The sequence below is a fragment of the Bos indicus x Bos taurus genome, chromosome 1 (assembly GCF_003369695.1).
Source record: "Bos indicus x Bos taurus breed Angus x Brahman F1 hybrid chromosome 1, Bos_hybrid_MaternalHap_v2.0, whole genome shotgun sequence".
Lineage (NCBI taxonomy): Eukaryota > Metazoa > Chordata > Mammalia > Artiodactyla > Bovidae > Bos > Bos indicus x Bos taurus.
Genome location: NC_040076.1, coordinates 133954547 through 133979232, shown reverse-complemented (window position 1 = coordinate 133979232; position 24686 = coordinate 133954547). Strand labels below are relative to the sequence as shown.

At 51.0% G+C, this 24686-nt stretch overlaps 1 protein-coding gene across 1 annotated transcript in view; it reads left to right on the top strand.

Annotated features, from left to right (window-relative positions):
* Positions 1-24686, top strand: part of EPHB1 (EPH receptor B1) — a 465091-nt gene that overhangs the window by 904 nt on the left and 439501 nt on the right. The window lies entirely within an intron of this gene.

Here is a 24686-nt window from a genome sequence, read left to right as displayed (position 1 = left end):
GGCCGCGCGCCACCTCTCCTTTTCCCCCGCTCCGGGTCCGCAGGCTCCGGGACTCGGCTCGGCAGGCTGGCGCTGCACGCGGGGACCGAAGAGGCTCTGCCCCGGTACCCTGCAAGTGGCTGCCGAATGAGAGGGGCTGAGTTAGATGGCCCGACTCTCGGGGGACAGCTTGGTGGTCCGGGAGCCTGCGGGCTGCCTTCTTCCCGAATCCGTCGGGGAGAAGTGGACACCTTTGTGGCCTCTTGCACCTGAAAACGAGGGTGGGGTAGGGTGGGTGATTGGTCCTGCCTAAACTCGCCCAGTCTCCCTTTAGGCTGGGAAAGGTAGCCTATGCGCAGCATTGCTCTCCCCGCTACTTCAGCCTTGACTGTGCCTCCGCCGCCGCCGCGGCGGGGAAAGCGCGCTCGGCGGGCACCGCGCCTGGCGCAGCAGGGAGCTCCGCGCTCGGCGGCGCCCGCGAATCCCTGTGGGAAATCCCTGCCCCATTCCCGCCTCCCGCCACCCGCCCTCTTCTCCCGCCCCATTCCTCGCAGTTGAGCGGCGGTCGCACCCCGCTCCGGAAACACAGCCCGGCCTGGAGCGGAGTTTAGTGCCGGGATGAAAGCAGCTCTGGGGGAAATGCGCACCTCAGCCCCGCTCGCTGTCCCTGTGTCCGAAGCGGGTGAAACTCCTTCGAAGGACTTCGCGCGCGGCCCCCGGCGCCGGCGCCAGCTTCAGGGCTGGGAGCTCGCTCCTCTGGGCTGCCCGGGTCCTTGTTCTGCTGCTACTGGTTGCCTAGCGGAACCCTCCATCCGCCCCACAGCCCCGTGGTTCAGCGCCCCGACCCCTCCGGAAAGCGCTGCCCTTCTCCAGGCGAAACTGGGGCCTTTTGGCCCCGGGCGGGGATAGGATTCCCCGGCCTGGTGGTGAAGACCACCATATCCACGTTCGTTCTGGTGGCGGCGCGGGGGTGCGGCGATTAACGCCTAGAAAGCTCGCTCTTGCTTTTCTGAAGGTGGTTTTTTGTCTGCCCTGCGCGTGCCGCTGCCCTTTCCGGCTGCTGGGTCTTTGTGCTTGTGGGTTGCTTTTGGGGTCGTGCAGGGACTGGAGCATTGTGGGGCGCAATCAACGCCCCGCGCAAGGGCTGCTCTGGTTTGGCTTCTTGAGGGACAAGCGCGGGAGCGGCCGAATTAGGGCCGGGTGGGCGAGGCACACTTCCAAAGCGGTCAGGACGACCTGGGAGAGCGGGCATTTGCAATGGTCGAGGGCACACTGGACTTTCTAGCGCTGGGGCGGCGCATCCTGCCCGCCTCTCTTGGCGTCCGCTGAAGGGTCAGCGTCTCGGCTCGGAGAGCAGATAGGTGCCCACTTTAGGAATCTGGTTTCAGGGTTGGGTTTCCACGTTGAAGGAGGGCACTTACAATTTTGTATTCGAGCGAAATTGGGGAGTAAATGTATAGGAAGTCCCCAGGCGTCTGGCGGCGTGCTAGTTCCGCCCTAGACCCTCTCTTGACCTGTCTGTTGAACTGGAGCGGCCCCAAGGAGGGTGCTGTGGTGCTGGTACCCAGCCCCGTGTACCCATCCGGTCACTCGTGGGTTCTGGAGCGACCCAGAGGGTGGGGCCTGTGGCCTTTCTCTGTGCGCAGCCCAGAAACTTTACCTTTAGCCTAGCCAGAAGAGCCTGGCTTTCTGGGCTGAACGTCTCTCTGGTAAGGGTTAAAAGAAACACCACATTCAGCAGAATATTAAAGCAGCCCCGGCCTCCTGCTCAGTGCACAGAGATAGTACACACCATTCACTCCTGCCTCTCCCGGGTAAGCACAGGCAGGCTCATTTTCTCCTCTGCACACGCGGAGGTGCCTTCCCGCCTGCCTGGCTGGGCTGGGGCCAGAGTCATTCGTTTGTGATGAGTGAGGAATAATTATCAGAAAAGTGGATCAATGAGCTGCCTACGCAGATCGCAGATCCCTCTCAAACTGCTGTGGCCAGGGGGCGCCCCTCTTGGCGGATTTGGCCACTTCTGTGTCCGCCTGTGGTTTTTCTGTCCTGGGTCTCTGATGGAATTTCAGTGGGGCCTTGTCACCCATGGCAAGCAGCTCCAAGACCAGGCAGGTCCTCAGCACAGGCCAGGGCCAGACCAAAGCTTTAGCAGAAACCATGGGCCAGGTGGGGACACTTAGCCAGAAGCAGGCAGTGTCCTATGAGGCCCTCTGCCTCGATGGAAGGAAGAGGGAGCTGGCTAACCCGCAGAGAGGGGTAGGCCCACGCTGAGGGACACCGCTCCTGCTCTCTGCCCTCTCCTCCCACTTACATCTAGCCCTTGGCTCTGCTCTGGAGACAGAGGGCCTGCAGGGCAAAGGCTTTCTAAATTTATTTTCAGAGAGGAGCAGGCAGGCTTGGGGTGGGGGTGGGGGTGCAGGGATGCTGACGTACCCTGGACTTCTGGACAGAGAACCAGGCCTCTTTTCTCTGTTTCTAGAAAAACAGCTGCCTCTTGAAGCTCATGTCTTTTCACATTGGATCTGAGCGCTTGTCGATGGGCTGCTGGTGTCTGCAGGCTGCATTCTCTGAGCTGCCCTTTGGCCCATGCCCTTCATGATGGAGTCTGGAGACCCGGGCTTCTATGGTGTCGGGCTGGAAGCAGACACTTTCCCGCGGAGTAGAGTATTCCAGAGCTAAGCGTGGTGGCCCTTCTGGAGGCAGTGCTCTGGAATCATTGACAGCCTGTAGCCTCCTCCTAGCCCCAGCACCAGTGTCTATGAATGACCATAACAAATTCAGGTGGTCTCTGGTTGCCACGCTGGCTGGCCAGCCAGAGCACTCCCAGGAGAACCTGCTCTTTGGTGTGGCCCAGAGTGAAATCCTGGACTTGCCACCCTTGAGTGTGCACATGTTTGATTTGGTGGTAGATTTCTCAGGACTTAGCAAATAGTGGATTCTCCGGAGGAATCTCTGGTGCATGAACACACATGCCACACCTTGAAATGCAAGGGCCCTAAGTTCACCATCCACAGTTAAGTCTATCACAGGTTGGTGGCGAAAACCCCCAACCTCAGTCTGGATGCCTACAACAGGCTACCAGGTCAGGCAGCAATTGACTGTTTCTGCATTTTCAGTTAATGTTTCTTTGTTATGTGTGCCTCTGATTTGGGTATCCTGAGCCAGCAAGTGGTAGCAGGCACCAAAGTTTTAATCTGGAGGGAAAAGTAAATTTGAGAGAGTCCTATCCGTTAGCTGACTTTATTTTCTGTGCATTGTAAAATGGTTGCCATTTACTCCGTGTTTGTAGAGGGACACCCGAAGCCATTGAGTGGAATGCTGGTGAGATAGGGTAACTCAGCCTTGGGCTATTTCTCGAGAAGAGTCTTGGCAGTGTAGACAGCTTCAGGGGTCGGGCCCAGCCCTGGCCAGTCCCAAACCTTCTGGCTTGGCAGAGCAGAGCTGCCAGTAGCTGGTGATGCTCACCCTCTGCAGCCTAGGAAGTCAGACAGGTAACACACACATTATGAGGATATCCCTGAACTAGTTTAAAAATAAAGATGCTGTTAAAGTCAAAGATACATTCATATTATTAAACTAAAACAGTCATCTTAGTTAATCCTCAAGAGTTCTTAGAAACCCTATGGTTTTGAGTGTAGGGTTTCCAGTGTGGGCAAAGGGCAGAGGCAGTTTTGGAAGCAACAGAGGGGAATGTCATTTCAGGCAGGGTTTTTGGCTTGAGGCAGCTTCATGCCACCTGGGCAATTTGCTGTAGACTCTTGGGCTCTTTCTGCCAAAGTTCAGCAGGTCTGGATAGATTCTGAAAGACTGTATTCTGGCCTCCCGAAAGATCCTGCTGAAGATCCTGCATCCTGGAAACTCTGCCCAGGGGAATTTCTCTAAAATAGCTGCAGTAACAAATCCTGGGCAGGTCTTGCTCCACTTTGCCCTTGCTGAACAGCCTGGGCATCTTCATTTTTATCAATTATAAAGGTCCCCAGTGATGCAGATTCAGACAGCCTGGCACTGGTATATTTGGAAACTGCTGATAATAGCTCACACTTAATGCTCAGTGTTATTCTAGGTACTTTATGTAAATTAATTTGCTTAGTTCTTAGACAACCCTGTTGGATTGGTATTATTATCGACCTTCCTCTCCCATTTTTCAGATGAGAAGATTGAGGTACAGGGTGGTTCAATGATTTGATAAGGTCACAAAACTGGTAAGAGGTTTGCATTTGAACCCAGGCAGTCAGTGTTCTTAACCACTCCACCTCACTTCACCACTTTTGTGAACTTTGCGAGAAGAAAGGTTCAGATCTGCCTGAATTCACGGACCGGAAAAATTCTAGTGCTGATTCAGCCTCTGGTCACTGGGTACTCTGTTGATTACTGGGGACTCCATGTTTCCATGGTCATGGGAGAAGAGATGAGTGAACTGTTCAGACGGTCTCAATGCTTCAGCTGGAGCAGGTTTCCTGCCCCTCTTTTCCCACGATCCACCTACCCCACCCTGCACACGTGCAGATGCAGAGCTGGGGACCCTCACCGTGGCATGGCTTCTGATAAGGAATTTAGTAGCAGGACTGGGAGCATCTCTGTTCCTCCTCTTGCCCTGGCCAGCTCTCCCAAGGAAGAAACGATTGCAGACAAAGTCCCCTAAAGGAGATGGGCCTGGGCTCCCTAGGCATCTTAGGGGCAATGGAGGGAGCACACTGGACCCTTACCTGTCTTATCCCCTCCCCCAGTCTTCTAGAGCACATCCCTACACCTGGATTCTAGGAGTCTGCATTCCTTGAAGAGCTCCCTTTATGTCTCCCTCTTCTGCGTTAGCCACTAAAGCAACCTGAATATTTCTGTTAGATTTCCATGTCTCCAAAGCGGTGCAGAAACAGAGCATCGGATGCCTGCCCTTCTGAGGAAATTACTATAATAATAAAGTAACACCCTGGGAGAGAGTCCATATTTCAAAGTACAATTTTGCTGAGAAATTTCTCAGTCCCTTCTGTAGATTCTGTTTAAATTGCAGTGATAAATCAGGGCCCACAGGTGTGTGTTTGTGCTCAGAGGGGGGGCATTGAGTGACCAGGTCAAGGCCACCTGCTCCATCAAAGGCCCCTGACGCCTGACATCTGAGTTGCCTCACTAACTTTTGTTGATGATTCTTCTGGGGGTTAGAGAGATGGGAACATGCTGTGCTTGGGGCCCTGGACGATGGTGGACTTAGTTCTTCTTTGCTAATGGAAACCTGCTTTCCATCTGACCTAAGACACAAGAAGCAACTGGATGTCTAGTTCACTCTCTCCCTCTCTGTGTCCCAGTTTTCTCATTATTGAAAGACTAGAGGAAGGGCCATCATGATGGAGAGGATAGAAAGGGCTTGGGGTGGGGGCAAACCCCAGGGTAGAAGCAGTGGTAGAATTAGGAGCTTTGGGATGACAGTAGTAGGTAATGTGAAGTCTGGGGCATGGTGACCCCCTGACTAGTTGTGGGTGGGGTGTGGATCCTTATAGACTGGCGGGGGTTCTGCAACAGCAGCTCAAAGATGAGTGAGGGTGAGCTTGGTTGACATCAGGAAGGGCTGGAGCCTGGTGCCTCCACAAGGAGACGTTGCTCCTGGGACTTCCTGTTGGCCTGGCCCGGCACTGGGACCACAGTCTCCACTGGTCCCATATAACATCATCTGCCAGGTGCCTCTAAGTGAAATTTGGCTTTACATTTGCCACTAGCTTTGTGAAAGAGAAGGTGTCATTTCCACAGCCTCAGAAGAGTGTCTTACTCAACTCGCTCTCTTGATCCCTGGACAGCATGGAGTATTTATTACTCAGCCTCAGAGCTGAAAATCTGGGGCCCTTCGCTATATCGTAACGACCCCCATAATGGAGTCTTCAAGATCCTCAGCTACTAGAGACATTGAAGACATGGTGAAAAAGGCCCTCTCACTCCCTCCCCAGCAGAGGTGTTCCTCCAGGGCAGGGAAGCCCCAGCGCCCACAGATAACACAATTAGCAGCTGCTGAAGGTTCCCAGAGTTCTCAGTAGCAGAGCTGGGCCAACGTGGAAACATATAGGAAATTTCCCGAGAATTACCAGAGCTCATTTCTGCCCACAGGTTGCACCTGAGGCCCTAGTCTCTCCTTTCACTCCACCTGCTTCCTAGCAGCAAGTGACCAAATGACTGATTTGAATTTAACCTCCTTGCCCTGCTTCTCTATCCCCCCCACCCCGTGGAGGTGATAATGAGCAGAGAAATGGGCAGAGGCAGGTAGCCAGGAGGGGAGGGGCAAGTGAGGGAGCAGGGGGCCCCAGGCCTAGCCTAGCGCTCATGTCTGAGGTCCCTGGGACTGATCCAGGGGCCGCTGCAGCATGTGGGAGCCCACAGGGCTTGTTCCCAGGGCCCTGGATGTTGGGAGTAGGACTGGAGGCAGATTTTAGGGACGGGAAGAGACTTTCTAGAAATCCTACAGCCTGACAGCACTAGAGCCAGGACTGGACTAAGCTTTTGTTTTTCCATTTATCATGTGCTGATTGATCCCATACTCTTAATATCCAAGCATCTGTTGGCCCGTTTTACAGGTGAGAAAGCCGAGGCTTTGAGAGGTTAAGTTACATAAGAACTAAGATTCAAACTGAAGTTTTAACAAATTGAAGTTGGACAGCCCTTCAGGCCACTGCCTCCAAGTTCAGTGCGTTTTCCACTGAACATTGCTTACTCATGAATGAAAGCAGGGAGCACGTATTAAGCACCAGCTGTTTATTCACTCTCCTGCCAGGTGCTGTCCAAAGTACCGGAGAGTATCCTGATCCCTGCAGCCAGGCTTTCTTCTTGCTCTCTGGTCCTGCATGACCTGTGCTCCAGCTAGAGGAAAACCGTTTCCCATCTCGGTTTGCATTTTCCTGTTTGTACATGGCCTTTTCCATGTTCTCCCACCAGTCAGACCCCTGCTGTGGTCATTAGTGGTCTTCTCTTTGCCGCGTATCCGTCTGGCTCACGTCTTTGATGTGCTGCTCAGATGGTGGCTGCTTGGCATCTGTGCCGGGCTGTGGTGGTGGGGGTGTGTGGGGGGACTGGGTTGCTGTGGGCCTCCTGGAGCTCCCGCCACAGGCCTGCCTTCTAGACGGAGGGCCAGCTGCCCTTGTTCTCCTTTGGGAGCCGCCCCAGTTTCTGCCCTGTGCACCCCACCCTGCTTGGGGCCGTGTTACTTCCAGAGCTCTGGCGGCTCCTGCCCATCTGGACAGGTGCAGACTCACATCAGGGGAGGACACGGGGTTAGCATCAGGTTTGAGCATAGATGGATGTGTAGGAGGAGGGGGGAGAGAAACCCCTGAGCGTCCTAGTCTCACTGGGCCGTGCTCCGTCCCCCGGGGGCCGCGCCTGTGGACAGGGCTGAGCAGAAGGACTGGAATAATAGCAGGCAGCTTCATCGACAGGGGTGACAGAGAAAATGCCTTATCTGTGAGAGGCAGCTGGGCCCTGCAGTTAATTGTTCTGTTGTTTTCCTCTCGCTATTTTTCCAGCACATCAAGGTGGGACCTTTGCCCTTGGCTTTCTCATTGATGCTGAAGCTTGAGCTGGGTGGTGAGCTTGGAAGAGTGAAAACGAGGGGAGGAACCTCTCTGGGAGGGGCTGAAGGGCGGCCCATCCAGGGATGCTCTCAGCCCTTCGGCAGTGCATTCAAGTGGTCTGGATGAACTGGGGGTGAGGGGGCAGGCTGTAAGCTTCAGGGTGAGGAAGAGGGTCTTAGTATCAGAACATTCACTGAGTTGTGGGCAGGCACCCAGTGGCCCATGTTGGGCACTTTCAGACCATACTTTGGGTGTCAGACCACATACCATGCTGTTTGGGTTTATCCTGGCTGGGATATGCGTGAGTCTCTTCCAGCACCTTCATGATGTGAGACCTTTTACAATCTGGGTCCTCCTTTCCCCACCTTTCCCTGCTAGCATCATGGCCTGCTGCTCCATCTTCCCTGCTCCATGCCGGCACAGGAGCACACCCACCGCACAGGCACACCCTTGGGCATCCCCCATTTCTTTTCCCCGGTATGTGTAGAGGCCTACCTGAGTCTTCTGCTGCTGTGCACCTCTGAGTCTGTACCTGCTTGGTGTGTCTGTGTTGTGTTTGTCGCTGATCTTTTCTTGGCTAACTTTAATTTATTCTTTTGAGTTTACCACAATTCGCCTCCTCTGGGAAGCCTTCATCCCAGCCCCCGGCTGGATGAGGTTGCCAGCTGGTTCCCACCACACCTATTTATGCTTCCCTCAGTGGGAGCTCAGTCCACACTGGTCCGTAATTATGTGTTGATTTGTCTGGGTACCCCATAGCTCTGTGAGCCCCTGCAGGGTGGGGCTCCAGCTTACCTGCCATGGTATCCCCACCTTATGGCACATAGGTGACAGCAATAAATATATGTTGTATTAATGAATACAAAGAAAGGAAAATCAGCAGAACACACACCAAAAAAAAAAAAAAAACCCTGAAATCATGTCCTTTGTGGGAGTTTAAAATGTCTGCAAGTTTTTCTCCTCTTTTCATCAAAATATGAAACCTAATTCTCCTCCTTTTTAAATATGGGTTGGCCTTCTGACTCTAATGAATAGACTATGGCAGAAGTGATCTTGCATGACTTTGGAGGTGAGTTCAGAGAAGATGCTGCAGCTTTTGTTTGGCTCTCTCTTACATGAGGGACGCTTGCCCTTGTGACTCAGCCACCATATTGTGAGGAAGCCCAAGCAACTTGGAGAGACCACTTGTAGATGTTCTAGCCACAGGCCTAGCTCATATTCCAGCCCACTGCCAGCATAACGTGCCAGACTTCTGAGCAGGGGAGTGTTCAGATGGTTGCAGCCCCCATCTTTCCAGTCATTCCTGTTGACTCTGAGTGGGAAGAGACAGGCTTTCTTCATTGAGCCCTGTCCAAATTATAGATTTGTGAACAAAATAGATCTTGTCATGTTTAAAATGACGGGGTTTTGGATTGGTCTGTTATGTAGCAATTGATAGCCAAAATATCCTAGGAGAAGTAGTAAAAGAAAAATGGTTTAGAGAAGACTAGAGAGAACTTGTGGAGAAGGCAGTGGCACCCCACTCCAGTACTCTTGCCTGGAAAATCCCATGGACGGAGGACCCTGGTGGGCTGCCGTCTGTGGGGTCACACAGAGTCAGACATGACTGAAGCGACTTAGCAGCAGCAGCAAAGACAGCTTGAGGAGGTTAGGGACGGGGAGAAGAAATGTCTCAGTCATTCAACTTCTATCAGATATTAGGAAATATCAAATATTTCCTACTATGTGCCAGGCAGTATGCACAAAACAGGGAGTGATGAAGGGGGACGCAGCCCTTGGGGGCATCCTAACGGTGGGACAGATGGTTGTTAAGAAGAAAAGTAATGGAGAACATAATTTCAGGAAAGTACTATGAAGGGAATAAACAGGGTGATGTGATGGATGCAGGGCACCTGAGAATGAGAGGAGAGGATAGGGAGGGAAGGCCTCTGTGAATACACGAAGGGTGGTCTTGCCAAGCAGGCCAGGCTTTGCTCTGCATGGGAGATGGGTTTTGGCTTGATTATGCAGTTCTTTCCAGCCAGGCTGAACCAAGCTGGGATAGACTGCCTTGAGGGATGATACAGCCCATCCCAGAGTGTCCAACAAGGGCCGAGCTGCTCCCAGAGGTGAGAGCCCAAATTCTACAAGAGGCAAATGGGGGATGCGAGCTGCAGGACAGAACTGACGGCTTGGGAGCCGCCAGGTTCATAAATACTGATACAGAGCCCATTTACTGAGCATCTACATGAGAAATGTACTTGAAGCTGAAAACATGAAGTTCAAGAAGACACAGCCGTTCTTTCCAGGAGCTCACTGATTAACACGTTGGTGGGGGAGACAGAGCTGTGCAGACTACAGGCTGTCACGGGAGGTGTGATGCAGTCTGCTAGCTGTGGTATAACAGTTGCACATCAGCTGCTACGAGAAACCAAAGGAGAGGATCATACTCCAGTGGGAAGGATTTGAGGCAGGATTGTGTGTGTAAGAGACTGATAGAGACACATCCTCCTTGGGGGATGGGTAGACATTTGTCAGACAGAAATGGGAGTGTGTTGGGATGAGAACCCAAAACTGATAATCGTTCCTGTCTTCTTTTTCATGATGGTGGCCCACTAGAGCTCTCCATGAAGGGCTTTACCTGTTTTGTTAGCCATATCTTCAGTTGTAGAGACGGATGTACAGCTTAAACTGGAGGAGAGCAAAGGTTAAGGAGTGGTTCCTGGCCTTTGTTTTCTTGGATATTTTGGGACTCAGGTTGTGACTGTATCTGGGGCACCAAGGCTGTCTCAGGGCTCAGTCTGCTTTTCTTTGTTCCTTAGCTTTGTATTTGTGTTAGCCAAGTTCTGGGCAGAACACAGATGGTATTCTCAAAGGGTTAGTTGAGGAGAGTTCAGTGAAGAGACTCTTTTCCAGAGGTGTGACCAGAGTTAAGGGAATTAAATGGGCTTCCCCTGGTAGCTCAGCTGGTGAAGAATCCACCTGCAATGCAGGAGACCCTGATTTGATTCCTGGGTCGGGAAGATCCCCTGGAGAAGGGATAGGCTACCCACTCCAGTATTCTTGAGCTTTCCTGGTGGCTCAGATAGTAAAGAATCTGCCTGCAATGCAGGAGACCTGTGTTCTATCCCTGGGTTGGGAAGATTCCCTGGAGGAGGGCATGGCAACCCACTTCAATATTCTTGTCTGGAGAATCCCTATGGACAGAGGAGCCTGGTGGGCTACAGTCCATGGGGACAACAAAGAGTCGGACATGAGTAAGCAGCTAAGCAGAGGACAGCAAGGGAACCAAACAAGATTGGGTGTACCCAGGATCTGGCAATAGTGGGAAGCGATAGCTCCCTAAGGCCAGAAATGGCAGTGGGAGGTGCCATCAGGACCTGGTCAGGGCTGTACTGGGAGAGGGCCCTGGGGGCAGAAGCTGTAGTCCTAGATAGAGCAGTGCATGGGGGCAGAGAGGGGCGATGTAGTCCTAGAACTGTTTCTCCTCCACTTTCTCATCGCCTGCCAGGACCTCCTGTTGGGTGAACCCAACAAGAAGACAGAGGACAAGGTGGCCTGGTCCATGGAAGTCAGTCTCCTGAGCCTCAAAAGAGTGCAAAATGAGCTGGAGAATGGGTCTGAAGGGGCTATGGAGAATAATCAGCTAGCTATTTACCTTGACTTTATCCTCCAACAGCTTTCCCACCAGATACTCACGTGGCTGCTGGCAGCTCAAACTCATGTCTTCTGGAAATTTTGGCAGAGTGATGAATTCTCACTCCCAGTGGCTCTAGCAGAGGCCCTGGAAGTTTTGCCTCCTTGGCTCCCTTGGGTCCTGAGTCTCTGCCTGAACCAGGCTCTGTCACCAGCATGTTGAAATGCACTCGTTGGCCAGCTGTGGGGTGCATGATTACCCATCCCCAGAGCTGGGGGGAGAGGGGCAGCCCAGACCCACCTGAGCCACCAGGCCAGAGATGGGGAGGGCTGGCTCCCCCCAGAAATGTCAGGGTGCTATTCCTGGAAGTAGTGGGAGTGCGTGCTGGACGGGGCAGCAGTCTTCCACCTTGTCACATCATTGGAACATAAGAGAGCTGGTCTGCAGGAAAGGAAAGAACATGGACTTTCGGGGCAGAAGGAGGCGGCCGTAGCTGTGATGGTCCTGGGTGAAGTTGTGGGAAACGCTGGGGAAGCTGTGGGTGATAGAAAAGTGAGACCCCAGGAAGGGCAACCTGGAGATGGCTGGGCCAGCTGTCTCTTTCTGGCTGCGGATGTTTTCTTTATCCCTGAGCATTAAGATCAAACTCAAAGTGATGAACAGGCAGACCAAAGGGGTATTTGACTGAAGGCAAAATGAGTTTAAGACTAGAGCATCTCAGTTAGACTCTGAAAAAGGAGGGCTCCTTTTGGGGACAAGATGAAAAAAAATGATGAGTGAGGAGCCATGCTTCTCACTGTATCTCTGGGTTCCAACACAGATACCACAACATCCTAACCTAACCATTGCATTTAAATTGAATGCTCAGTGCAGAGCAAGAAGGAAAGAAATGCGAACTCAAAGGTACCTGGTAAGATGGCTCATTTCCCCTTACTTTCCCCCACTCTCAATCATGGCTTAGTTTCACCAGAAATTTCCATTTTGTGTCAGTAGCACATTTAGTTTTCTGTGTACTTTTTGACTAGGTTTTGAGACTTGCGTAAGGATGGCAGGTCTTCAGTGTCCTTTGCAGACTTCTTTTGTCACACCTTAAGTGTCTCTTTCTCTTTTGGGAGAGAGGTATCTGAAATCTGCTTAGAGTTCACCAGAGGAAGACTCCATTTGCCCTTCCAGGTTCCCTGCTCTTAGCTCCAACTTTCCTCTACTCCCAGCCAAGCAGAACAAGAACAGTTTGGTTTTTTACCCTTTTAAACGCAGTAGCACAGTGCTGCCGCTCCGCACGAAAACCCGTGGTTTTCTTTTTCCAATCAGAAGAAAGTAATTTTCCTTTCACTCACCTGACTAACTTGTTCAAGGCATCTCCTCCCCACCCTTTTCTGATATCTTGCTGCTAAGTATTTGCCAGTTCATTTGCATCTCAATGGTTCCTTAGCAACTATCATACTCTCTGGATTAGGTACAAAGCTGCTCTCTGACACAGACTGCCAGGGCTACATCGCCCTCTTTTATGGTACCTGAGTTCCCAAACCGAGCCCTGCCCAGACGCAAGAGACATTCACTGACAACATTGCATGGGTTCTGAATTACAATGCAGTTCCCCTTTTACTCTATCTGACACGCAGACCTCTAAGAAGACCCTGGTTCTTGAAAGGCTCCCAGGAGTCCATATGTTCTTGAAAACTGCCCTCTGATGTAGGTCTTTGGGAAGAGAGTCACAGATCTCAACGTTGGATGAGTGTCCTGTCTTCAGACAGGCAGTGGGTTTGTTCCATTTTGTAGACCTGGCTGCTGAGGCTCAGAGAGGTGAAATGATAGGATGGGACAGGAATCTGGACACGCTGAGGTGGGGTGGCCGGAGCTTGGGACACTCTGCTGTCACAGACCGTAAGAGTGACTCCCATTCACCAACTATTGTGAGCTTTAGGAATAAACTGAAAGAAAGAATGAAAAAAAGAAATATAAAAAGCCAAAACATAGATATATGACTCTTCTGAAATCCTAGGAGCTTTTTATTTCTCACCTATCCAGAAAGAGTAATTGGCGAATGAATATGCTACATGTGTACAGCACCTCGTTTCTCTGATCTTGGTGGTCGGCGTTCTTTCCACTCTTAGGCTTGTAGCTGTGGGTCGCGCTGGAGGAGTGAGGGGAAGCCCGGTGTGCACGTGTGTTGGTGTGTCTGTGCATGCATGCGCTTGTGTGTGTATTTATGCAGATAACGTGGCTAGACTGTGGCCCGGGGACTGGTTAGCAAATCAGAATATTCCGTGCCAGTCAGTGATGCTACTTTTTTAGCAGCACCAGGCCTCCACCACCAGGGCTCACTGGCACGGAACAGCTGGCAAATGGAAGATGCTATTCAGAAAAGGACAATGAGAACAAAGCTCGTTCTACAGCAGGGCTGACCTTTGCGACTCCCACTTCACGTTGTTATTAAATATCCGGAAAAGACTGAAAGAACAATTATAGTATTGTCATAACGTCTGAGTGCACAAGCCAGCCTTGTACAGGGAATCGGGGGCTCAGCTGAGCCTGACGAAGCAGGACTCAGAGACTGTGCTTAATTTCTGCTCACCTGGAGGTGGTCTTCATCATTTCATGCCACAGAAAGCCCCTTAAGTGCTGTGTGCACTTCTGTCATTAGGGGCTCCAGGAGCAAATCTGTCCAGAGGAAAGGGGTGGGAATCCTTGGATTTGTGTTTGGCTCCCTGTAGAGCTTTGTGTGTGGTCATGGTTGAGGCCATCCTAATGGGCTAGGCTGGGTGCTGACTGCCAGGGTTTTGGGAAAGTTTGCTGAGTTGTGTTGGTTTAAAGCTTTTCAGAGGATGGAGAATGAGTGACTGGCTTTGCCATGATGGGCCGTATCCTCCGGCTCAGGACACCGACTCACTGTGCCGAGGATGGGCACCCATTGCACAAGGAAACCCATCAGATGGGAGTTCCATGTAAGCACTGGAGCTGCCTCTGGGGTGTCAGGGCGGTCTCTGTTCTGCATCTGAACCAGTGTTTCTCAGCCTTATTCTCATTGTCCTCCCACCCCTCACTCCTGGGAGCCTTTGTAGATAAATTTTCCTGATCACCCAGTACCATACCCTGTGAAATATTCATTCCTGGAGAGACTGTCCATCTCTTTACATATTGAGGCCCTTTGAGGGGCCAGCGATGATTGTAATGGCTAAGATTTTTCATTCTGCACCTTCCCCCAAGAATGACTTGGCACCCCTGTTCAGAAAGCACGACCTAAACAAAATAAGCCTGGCAGGAAATTAGCCAGCCTTCTGCTGAGTTAGAGCACAACTTGACATCTTTTGTTTTTCCACGTAACTTTTATCAGGAGTGGCACCGGCCAGTCAGAATGGTGTCCACCTTAGCTGGCCTAGGAGATCCTCTGCTGCCTTCTGTTGCCTTTGGTTGTCAGGTCCTGGGCTGGTCTGAGGGGCCCAGTGGAGGCCTGGGAACAGGAGGGTAACTGGAAACCTCAAGCAGTGGTGATTTACCAGTAAGTGTGGAAGGCTTTCAGTATTTTAACAAGCATGGCTGTGCCAGCCCACGCTTAGTGAATATCAGTCCCGAGTTCCCCAGATTTGAAAATGGTGTTTTGAGTTTGGGTCCATTTTTTTAGATAAATAAGCTTTCTTCAGATATGATTTCCACACAGTAACATTCACCAAGTTTAAGTGTATGATGCCATGAGACTTGACTGATGAATGTGGGCATGTGGCCCCCATACAAACATGATATAGAGCATTTTCATCACCCTGCTGTGCCCTTGCTGCCATTCCCTGCCTCTGTCCCTCTCTCCTTGGCCTTTGGCAAGCACTGATTTGATTTCTGCCTTTACAGTTTTGACTTTTCTAGAAGTTCATTCAAATGGAGTCACAGAATATGTTGTCTTTCTCTGTCTGGCTTCTATTCACTCAGTGCTTGCATTTCAGATTCATCCCTGTGGTCCCACATCTGTGGTTCCTTCCTTTTTATTGCTGAAAGAAAGTGAAAGTTGCTCAGTCATGTCTGACTCTTTGTGACCCCATGGACTGTACAGTCCATGGAATTCACCAGGCCAGGATACTGGAGTGGGTAGCCGTTCCCTTCTCCAGGGGATCTTCCCAACCCAGGGATCGAACCCAGGTCTCCCACGTTGCAGGCGAAGTCTTTACCAGCTGAGCCATAAGGGAAGCCCTTTTATTGCTGAGTAGTGTTCAATCAAATGAATATATATGTATATAAAGGTGCTGTGCCTAGTCACTTGGTCATGTCTGATTCTTTGTGACCCCATGGACATATACATGTGTGTGTGTGTGTGTGTGTATTCTTGGTTTATATGTATACTTGGTTTATGCATTTAATAGTTGATCTCTATTTTCTTCTAGTTCCTAGTTTTTGGCTTTTGTGAATAAAGCTACTGGTCTAGGAGGTCCTGCTCTGGACCACAGTTTATGCGTCTTTGTGAAGACACAAAATGAAAAATAGGTTTTTGTTTCTCTTGTGTAAATACCTGAGCATGGAATTGCTGGATGATATGATAAGTGTGAATTTATCTTTATAAGATACTGCCAATGTGTTTTTTGGACGTTCTGCATTCCATTAGCTACATATGAGAGTTCCTCACCAGCATCCTCACCAGCAGTTGTTATTGTCAATCTTTTTAATTTTAACCATTGTGGGGAGTATATGACAGCATCCCGTGGTTTTCATTTGCATTGTTTATTAGTGTTGTCCCTGTCACATGCTTCTTGGCCATTCATACATACTCTTTGATGAAATGATGTTCAGACCTTTAGTCTGTTTTGTGTGTGTGTGTGTGATTGGGTTTTCTGTTTTGGGCCCCTTTCTATGTGTATGGTTGATTGGAGGTTCCAGGGGAGCTTCTCCCCGACTCTCACCTGACCACTGTGGTTGCTGTGGTATGCAGAGAGGGTTGGTACCTGCTGGGTCTCATTCCTAGAGGTGGGGCAGGGATCCATGACCTTCTCAACGAGGATGGCTGTCAGTTATCAGGGAAGAAATGCATTCCTAGATCAGAGCCAGAACCTTGCAGAGCGGTCCCTGCCGTGAGAATGTGTGAGCCTCTGCAGGAAGCCACAGTCCAGGTCATCCGGGTTGTGTCACCCTGTGCTTGTTTCCTGTGTGTTGTCTGTAAGTGCCAGGCCTGTCTCTGCCATACTCCTGGGTTTGAAGGGAGGGTCCATGCCCTGCCCCTGCCCAGCATTGTAGAAGGACCTGGGCCTCTGTGGTGGTGGTGGCAGAAATCAGGCAGAGACCCCCAAGTATCCTGCTTCTCCAGGGTGGTCTTATTACAGGCGTCTTTTGGAGTTTCCTTCCTAAGGGGAAAGGTGTGATTCCTCGTCACAGGCTGTCCTCTGAGGGCTGGTGTGGCACTGCTCAGGATGCCTGGCCTCAGGCTGGGCCCAGCAGTAGGGCACCCAGGCATTCCATCACCCCTCTCCTGCTCCGCCTCTTGAGAGGCTTCCCAGATCCACTGGTCTGTGCTGCATTTCACTGGTATGTGCATGCCATAGGTCATGACTTTGGCTCATTTCTGAATGTAGATGACAGATGCAGGATTCCTCAGGCTTCTCAACACCGGGGATGATGTAGGCGCTTCAGCCGCGTTTCCTGGTATTTGCATGATGATGATCAGTGATCACAGTAATCATGGGGGCGGTGACACATGACAAGGATGTAGAGGCCCGCCGCGGTGTCATCAAGAATTGATAGGCATGGTTGGGCCCCGTGTCACGTCTCATAAGCACCTCTTGTGCCCATGAGCAAGGATGCAACTGACACTGAATCACTTCTGACTCTGGGCAGGGTGACGGTCTCTGAGGGTCCCCCAGAATCCAGCCCAGGACCTGGCACAAGGGAGGCCCTTGGTAAATGATGGATGGTTGAATGGTTGATGGACTGTGTCCCTATCACACTGCTCAGGGTCACTCAGGGAGAGGCTGATGCTGGTGCCACCATGACATAAAACCAGGCTCATCAAGCACAAAGCAACAGCAGCACAGGAACCCAGATCTAACTGTGAAGACAAGACTGACACATCTGGGGCTGGATGGAGAGTCCAAAGGTGGTTCAGACAAGGAGCCACCATTGAAAGGACCTGTATTACAGGAAGCCGAGGGGTAAACTGTACCTTGAACATGTGGAGATGGAAAGTGGTGGGGGTGCATGTCACGGCAGAAGTAGCAGAGGTGGAGGCCTAGCACGGGGAAAGGAAAGGCAAGTACATGGAGCAGCAGTACAGCCAAGTGAGTGCTCAGTGGCTCAGCCAAGTGAGTGCTCAGTGGCTCAGCCAGGTGACTGGTGCTGTTGGAGGTCAGAGGACGGAGAGATGGAGTGGCCAGGGTAACCAGGATTGCTTCCTGAAGGAGGGACACCCCTTGAAGGAGGTAGAGGGTTTGTGCTTGTAGAAGAAGCAGGCATTCATATATAGGACTCCCTTCTAGCCAGGCTTGCCCTTCCCTGGGCCAAAATCATCTGGGCTGGAGAACCTCAGAGAAGCCCATTTCTGTGACTTGTGCCCCTCTGTCTTGGCTCTCCTGGCTCCAGAAAGCCCAGGAGATGTTCCTGTGGGGAAGGGCTTCTCATCTATGCTACATCCTGAATCCCTGGGCCTAGCTAACACTGCCAACATGGCTTCATCTTGGGGAATCCAGGATGCTTTTTGCAATGGTCTGGAGCAGTTCTCACAGCTGTCTTCTCTGACCTCATACTCAGCATGTGGTATGCGAGCCAGAGCATGGGCCTTACCTGGGAGCTTGTGGGAAATGCAGAATCTCAGGCCCTGCCTTGAAAGGACTGAATTCAGATCTGCCTCAACGTGAGCCCTAGGCTTTAAGACTCTTGTATCAAGGAAGTAGCCTCTTTAAACAATTTAACAAATAATATTTTGAACATCTTTTAAAAAAGGAATTGCTCCAGATTGCTGAAGACCAAAGAGACATGGCAAGTAAATAGAACACATGATCCTTTACTATATATACCCTGGCAAAGAAATTGTTCTAAATCACGGTATTTGGATAGTTGACAATGAACTCCCCAAATTAAGGGAAAGGGTCTCATTAGATAAAAATATCATCACAATGTTAAAATTTCCAAATTTAGCACCTGTATTGTGGTCAGATGGGCTTCCCTGGTGGCTTAGCGGTAAAGAACCCACCTGTGATGCAGGAGCTGCAGGAGTCACGGGTTCAATCCCTGGAGTGGGACAATCCCCTGGAGGAGGGCATGGCAACCCACTGCAGTATTCTTGCCTGGTGAATCCCATGGACAAAGGAGCCTAGAGGGCTATAGTCCATAGGGCTGCAAAGGCTTGGACACGACTGAGCGACTTAGCATACATGTGTACATTGTGGCCAAGTAATGAAAGAGAATATGAAGTATTTAATGAAGTAAAGTAAGAGAATATCCTTTTTCTCTTCATGTATGCACCTTGTTCTCAGACGACTCAGGAAGAAAACAAGCAAATGAGTGTGTGTGTCTTATAATAAATGTATACATAATGCAAAAGCATATATGGAATCGATTATATTCTCATACTCTAAAATACATGTGTAGAGTATAAAAAACAAATGTGGCAAAACATTAAAAACTGGTATCTCAGGGTCAGGCTGCATCGGGGTCTATTCATGATACTTTCTTGTGTAATTGCTATTATTTGAAAATAAAGAGTTTTTTATGAAATGTGTCTTGTTTAAAAGTTTGATGGATGCTGCAAGTTACCCTCCAAAAGGCTGAACCAATTTATATTCTCACAATGCCAGGAGAGGGTTGCTGCAGCTGTCTGATGTAGCTATTTTTAATTCAGCTATTTTCATGCCAGGGACTTTTTTTGATGGGGTCATATATCAGTTTTGACCTGTGGCCATTTTATTTTTTCCCAATTTATTATGAATATTTCTGAAAGTAAAGAAAAATCATAGTGCAGTGAACATCCATAGCTGACCACCCAGTTTCAACAATTGTTGAGTATTTTACCATGTTGATGTATCAGCACATATTTTTTGAGGGGTAGGGGAGGTTGGGAGTTGAGACTCAGCACAATTCAGTAACAGGTAAGTGATGGAGCCACCGTACCTTCCGCACCTGGTCCTTGGTCTCTTGTCTCTCAGGTTTTTTTCCCCAAGTTGCTTCCTTAACAGATGGAATTATTTTGTTTTGTTTTTTGGAGCACTTTAGGAGAATGCTGTAGTCAGACAAGCCTGAATTGAGGTTCCATCTCTGACCCTGGGCTACTTACCTCGCTAAGCCTGGTGTGCTCATCTGGTAAGTGGGGATGGTACCCCTTACCTCTTCAGATTGTGGTGAAAGATAAATGAGGCAACCTGCTTAGCTGTTAGTATTGTCACTTCTTCAGAATGTCTCTTTGTTTAGTGCAGACCTCCAGGCCCCCTCCTCCAGCAAGCTGATCCCTAAGTCTTTACCCTGCTGACTAAGACCTTGTGTGGACCTTACATTGCTGGTGTGTGCTTCTGTCCTGTCGGTTCCAATTGTCTCTGGAAAGTTGATACACGGGTGTGTGTGCTGGGGTGAGGTTAATTAGCTGACATCACGACCAGGAATCACAGCTGCAGGGCTTCTGTGTCACTAACCCCCAGTGAGCGTGTCAGGGTGAAGATCCTGCAGCCCAGGCAAGTAAGGAGAGCTCACTGTGGCTCACTGTTCCCTTTCCCATCCTGTCTCCAGGATTTCTTCTTGCTAGACCAGGATTCATGTTTGTAGGGGTAGGGAAGCACAGTCCTGGGGCTAGGATCAGAGGAGTGAGGCGTGCAAAATTTAAGGGGGCATCAAAAACTCAGGAATCAAAATAAATATTTTAATGCAGTTTAAAGAAAATCAGATCTTCAAACTCTAGCCTGTGGGCTGGCTGCCTATTTCTGTAAATAAAAAAGTTTTAAAATGAAGTTTGAGGGTCTCAGTCTGCTTCGCCCTCTCTCTCTGTGGCCCTGGGAACTGGGGGTGCTGGAGAGTGCGCTCCTGCACTTGCTGTCCTCAGCATGGAATGTCCATCCGGCCGCTCTGGAGTTTGCACAGTGCTTTCATCCCTTAAAGGCCGGACGCCCTGATGCTCTCTTCTTGGACTTATGGCCAGTGTGGCTCTTGGCTCAGCTAGAAGGAGCGCTGGAGCTGGAGGTGGATGTGTGTGGTGGGTTCCAGTTGTACTGGGTGGCACTCATTTCCCTGTCATGGTGGAGGGTCCACGCAGGGCCCCTCCTTGGCCTCACACTGAAGGTGTGCTTCAACAGCAGAGGTGTGGTACTGGACGCAGAGGACTGGCTGCCATGACCTTGGAAAGTCACTTCAGCCCGTCTAACGGGGTTGATGGGGTCCACCCTCCTGCCCTCTGAGGTCTCTAGTAAGAGGTTATTGAGTAGGAATTGGAGCCGCTGCACATGAGATGCTCTTTCCAGAACTGGCCAGACTCTGGAGATGCAAGCCACCTCTACCATAATAGTGGGTGCAGTTGATTCTGGGGGCCAAGTGGTCATCCCTGTAGTGGGGACCAAGTCTAAGACCCCACCACCTAGCAGAGGATGGGAGGGCAGGGTGACAGGCGGGGGCTTGCTTTCACATCTAGCCTGGTTCACAGATACCTCTCAAGGTCCCAGGGCTGAGCTCCCATCCATCTCCTCCTCAAACAAGTGTCCCTCAAGTGTCCCTCTCTGCCTCATTCTGGGCTCACCTGAGCTTGTGGGGCTGTCTGTGCCCCTGACTCTGTGGCCAAGGGCCACATGGGGAGGAAGGATGTGGAAAGGAAAGGCATAACCAGGCACGGGATGTACCCCAAATGACCATCTCACATTTCTGGAAGATTCCCAAACCATTGTGGTAGATTTTACTGTTCTTTGAACATCACTCCACAGGTGAGAAACTTGTGTTCAACTCTGGAGTAATGAGATCAGAAGTCCCTGGTGCCCTAAGAGCCTGACAGGCAGTAGCAGAAGATGTGGGGCATGTCTTGGCTTCTGATGTGTGACCTGACCGTGGTGGGCCCTTGCGACTGAGGACAGTGATATGGTCCCCCAGGAGTCTTCTACCCATCTGGCCTCTCCTCTCACATGACTGTGTTTTAGGGCAAATAGGTTGAGCAGAGTCTGAGGAGCAGAAGAGAACAGGTAGCCTGGCTGGAAACAGGGTGGAGTAGGAGGTGGGGCGCATTTAATCTTCAGACACCAAAGGATGCTTAGGGGCCAGCACTGGCACAGAGAGGGCTGTCTGAGAGGACAGAAATGGGTCTGTATGTGGGGTACCAAACAGGAGAGGTGGCAGAGGTGAGCTCTGAACTGAACACGGTGAATGCAAGGTGGGAAGGCAGAAACACACCTCTGTCTTACCATTCCCATGGTAAATTGGGGTTTTCCCTTGGGTGTGTGTCCCTCCTTTTCCTAAACGTTGAGGGCTGGGGCTGGGTCCTCCTACTATCTGTGCCTCGGTGCTCTGCACAGGGGGCCAGCAGACAGGATTCCCACCCACAGGGAGGTGCAGTGGTATGTGCTGGGTGGTCTCAAAGACTGCATTCCTGTCTTCATTTGGGATCGATGGGGTCCAACCTCCTGCTCTCTAAGCAGAAAGAGTTATTGTGTAGGAATTGTTCCTGCCCTCTAACCAGTAAGAGATTATTGACTAGGAATTGGAGCTCTGCACATGAGATGCTCTGTCCCAGAAAGCCTTGGACAGTCAACTCCTCTGTAAAATGGAAATGAGTAAGACCCCCTGGTAGGAGCTTCAGTAGGGAGTGAGATGACCCATGTCCAGTGCCTGGTGCAGTGCTGGGTGAGTGGTGGGCACTCAGTAGATGCATCCTTCTTTCCCCTCCTCAAGGCTGCAGCCTGGGGGTTCTGCTTGGAGAAGCTAGGTTGCCCTTCCCACCCACATCCTGCCTCCTGCAGCAGCTCAGACCCTCCTGCTTGTGGGCAAGGCGGCTGCCCTGCCCCGAGCTCCTGCAGCCCCATTCTGTCCTCTCTGCCCTAATGGGGCTTCCGTGTAACAGACACTCTCATCTCTGTCTCCAGCCCGGCCTTGCCTTTCCCACCTCCTGTCCGAGCCTCACCAGGGTGGGCACAGCTTGAGGACAGATGGACACCTCTGGTGACAATGTCTGATTTGGCCGATGTCCGCTAATTGCCGTAACAGCTGACTCCAAACCTGTTACCTGATGAGGTAAATGTGTGTTTCCTTCTCGCATCACAGTCCCTGGAGGCCAGTGGCGGGACTGTGCTGGTGGAGGAGGAGTCCACCCATTCTTACCTTCCCAGCCTGGAGCTGACACCTCACTGCCCCTCCTCTCGTGGTCCCAGCTGGACAGGACCTGGGAAATGGAGTGAGCATCCATCTGGGAAGAGGGCTCAGGTTTAGAGAGCAGGTATGTGTCTGCCACTGTACCATGGCCTTTCTGCAGTCTGGGGAGAGGGGCAACGCCTCCCCGTTTCGGAGAGGCTTATCCACCAGTAGGGCTCAGAATACTCCTCCCTGTCTTTGTCCCTCCCCCTTCCTTTCCTTCCTTCCCTCCATCCTTCCAGCGAGCCTCCCCTTAGACTGGCAACTGGCTGCCTTGATGCAGTGGAGGAAGAGATGGTCAGGGGTAACTCTTCAGATCATGGGGGCTGAGCTCTCTGATCACAGGCCAAAAGTGACGCAGGTTATTCCGCTTAGAGACAGAAGACCAGGGCCCAGGCGCTTCTTCACCAGCACTTCTCAGTAGTTGCTTTTCATGTATTTATGTGTCTGCAGTGTGCCCCCCCCACCCGCTGCCCCCTCTTCTCCTGGCACTCCCGGCCTGCCCGCCTCCGAACGTCTGCACCGGCTGGCTGCTCCCGCTGCTGGGAAATAGGAGCAGAGAGATCAGATAAGCCTTCAGAGGGAGCACTGATTTTTAAAATGAAGAAAAGGTATTCAAATTAAGAAGATATGGAATTTTAAAAATGATAGTAAAATGGTAAAACCAGGGAACTAATTGCCAGAAAGAATTAGTGCAAGTGAAAAAAGGTTAAGTAAAGATAAAAGAGAGTGATAACAATTACTGTGAAAAAAAAAACGGTAAAAGCCCAAGTGGACAAGATAAAATGTGAAATTAAAAAACCTAAAATACTTGAAGGCTGGATTGTGTAGCCCAAGAAGACTAAATTCAGAAGGAGGCAGACATTCCCAGACCAGAGGCGATGGGGGCACAGCCCTGTGAGAGTTCCAAGGTGGACATCTGTCTCTTTCTCTAAGGATTCTTGGGCAGGAGAGGTTCTAATGTCGATAGAAACAGTGCTTCTCTTTATGGGAACGAGGCTGGGGCGGGGATGGTGGGGCTGGGGGCTGGGGGCAGCTGGCACTGTTTGTCCTGCCCCTGGGGTCCCGCCTTTCTGTGTCCCTTTTCTCCCTGTGTTTGGGACAGTTGGAGGCAAGGAGGTAGGTTCTGTGTGTGCTTAGTCGCTCAGTTGTGTCCGACTCTTTGTGACCCCATGGACTATATATAGCTCACTAGGCTCCTCTGTCCATGGGATTTTCCCGGCAAGAATATTGGAGAGGGTTGCCATCTCCTTCTCCAGGGGATCTTCCCAACCCAGGGATTGAAACTGCATCTCTGGCACTCAGAATTGGGGGCCACAAGCTAAGAATAGAGCAGCCCCCTCTAAGGCAGCATCTCAGGAGAACATAGAGTAAATGGACAGGTAAAGACTGTTAAAATGGGACAGGCAGGGCTAACAGGGTGTTACCAGTTTGGGAAGTGGTGTGGAAGCTGGGGGGATCTTCGTGCTTTGCTGGGTTCTTGGGTCCCTGTGTAAAGGACTGCCTCAGCTGGCAGACACACACCCTTTCCCCCCAACTCCCCTCCTGCCTAGAACGCAGTCTCCTGGCCACACAACTCCTGGTCCCCACCAGCCATGTCCCCACACAGGAGATTTCAGGGCTGTCCCCAGACATGGGCATATTCCATAGACACCCTCCTAGCCTAGACTTGCCAGAGACTGGTGTCTCTCACCCTTGATACTGGTCATCCTTCACTCCCACCTGGCTGCAGGTGAGCTGAGATGTCAGGCTGATGGTGTGTGCAGGCTGGTGGGGTGGGGGCAGTAGCCAGCGAACATGCTTCGCTTTCTCATTCCTCTTGCAAAAGAATTTGCCCCCTAAAGTCAGAACCTGGCCCTGACACTTCAGGAACACCTGTGATTCTTATTTAAAATTGTAGGATATTCCATAGTGTGTGAGCAGAACCTTTCCACCTTCTCCCCACCTTGCTCTAGTGAGCCACCCCTCACCAAAGTATGGTCCTTTTTTATTTTGCCTCATTTTGCAAAGATGACAGATTAGTTACATCAGGGACCCTTCTGTTTCTACATAGCAGATTTTGCTGTTTTCAAAAAAAAATAGAAAAAAAAGATTGTTTTCAGTCACCTTGGAAGAGATTTGTGTCCTCAGAATTGCTGGCAGAGTGCATGGGGATCGGTGAGCTGTGTGGGAGGTTGACTTGGCAAAAAGGCAGCTAGACTGTCCACCTTGGGGCCAGACTCAGCAAGACCTACACTCTGGCCTCCCATCCAGCTAGGGAGGAAACA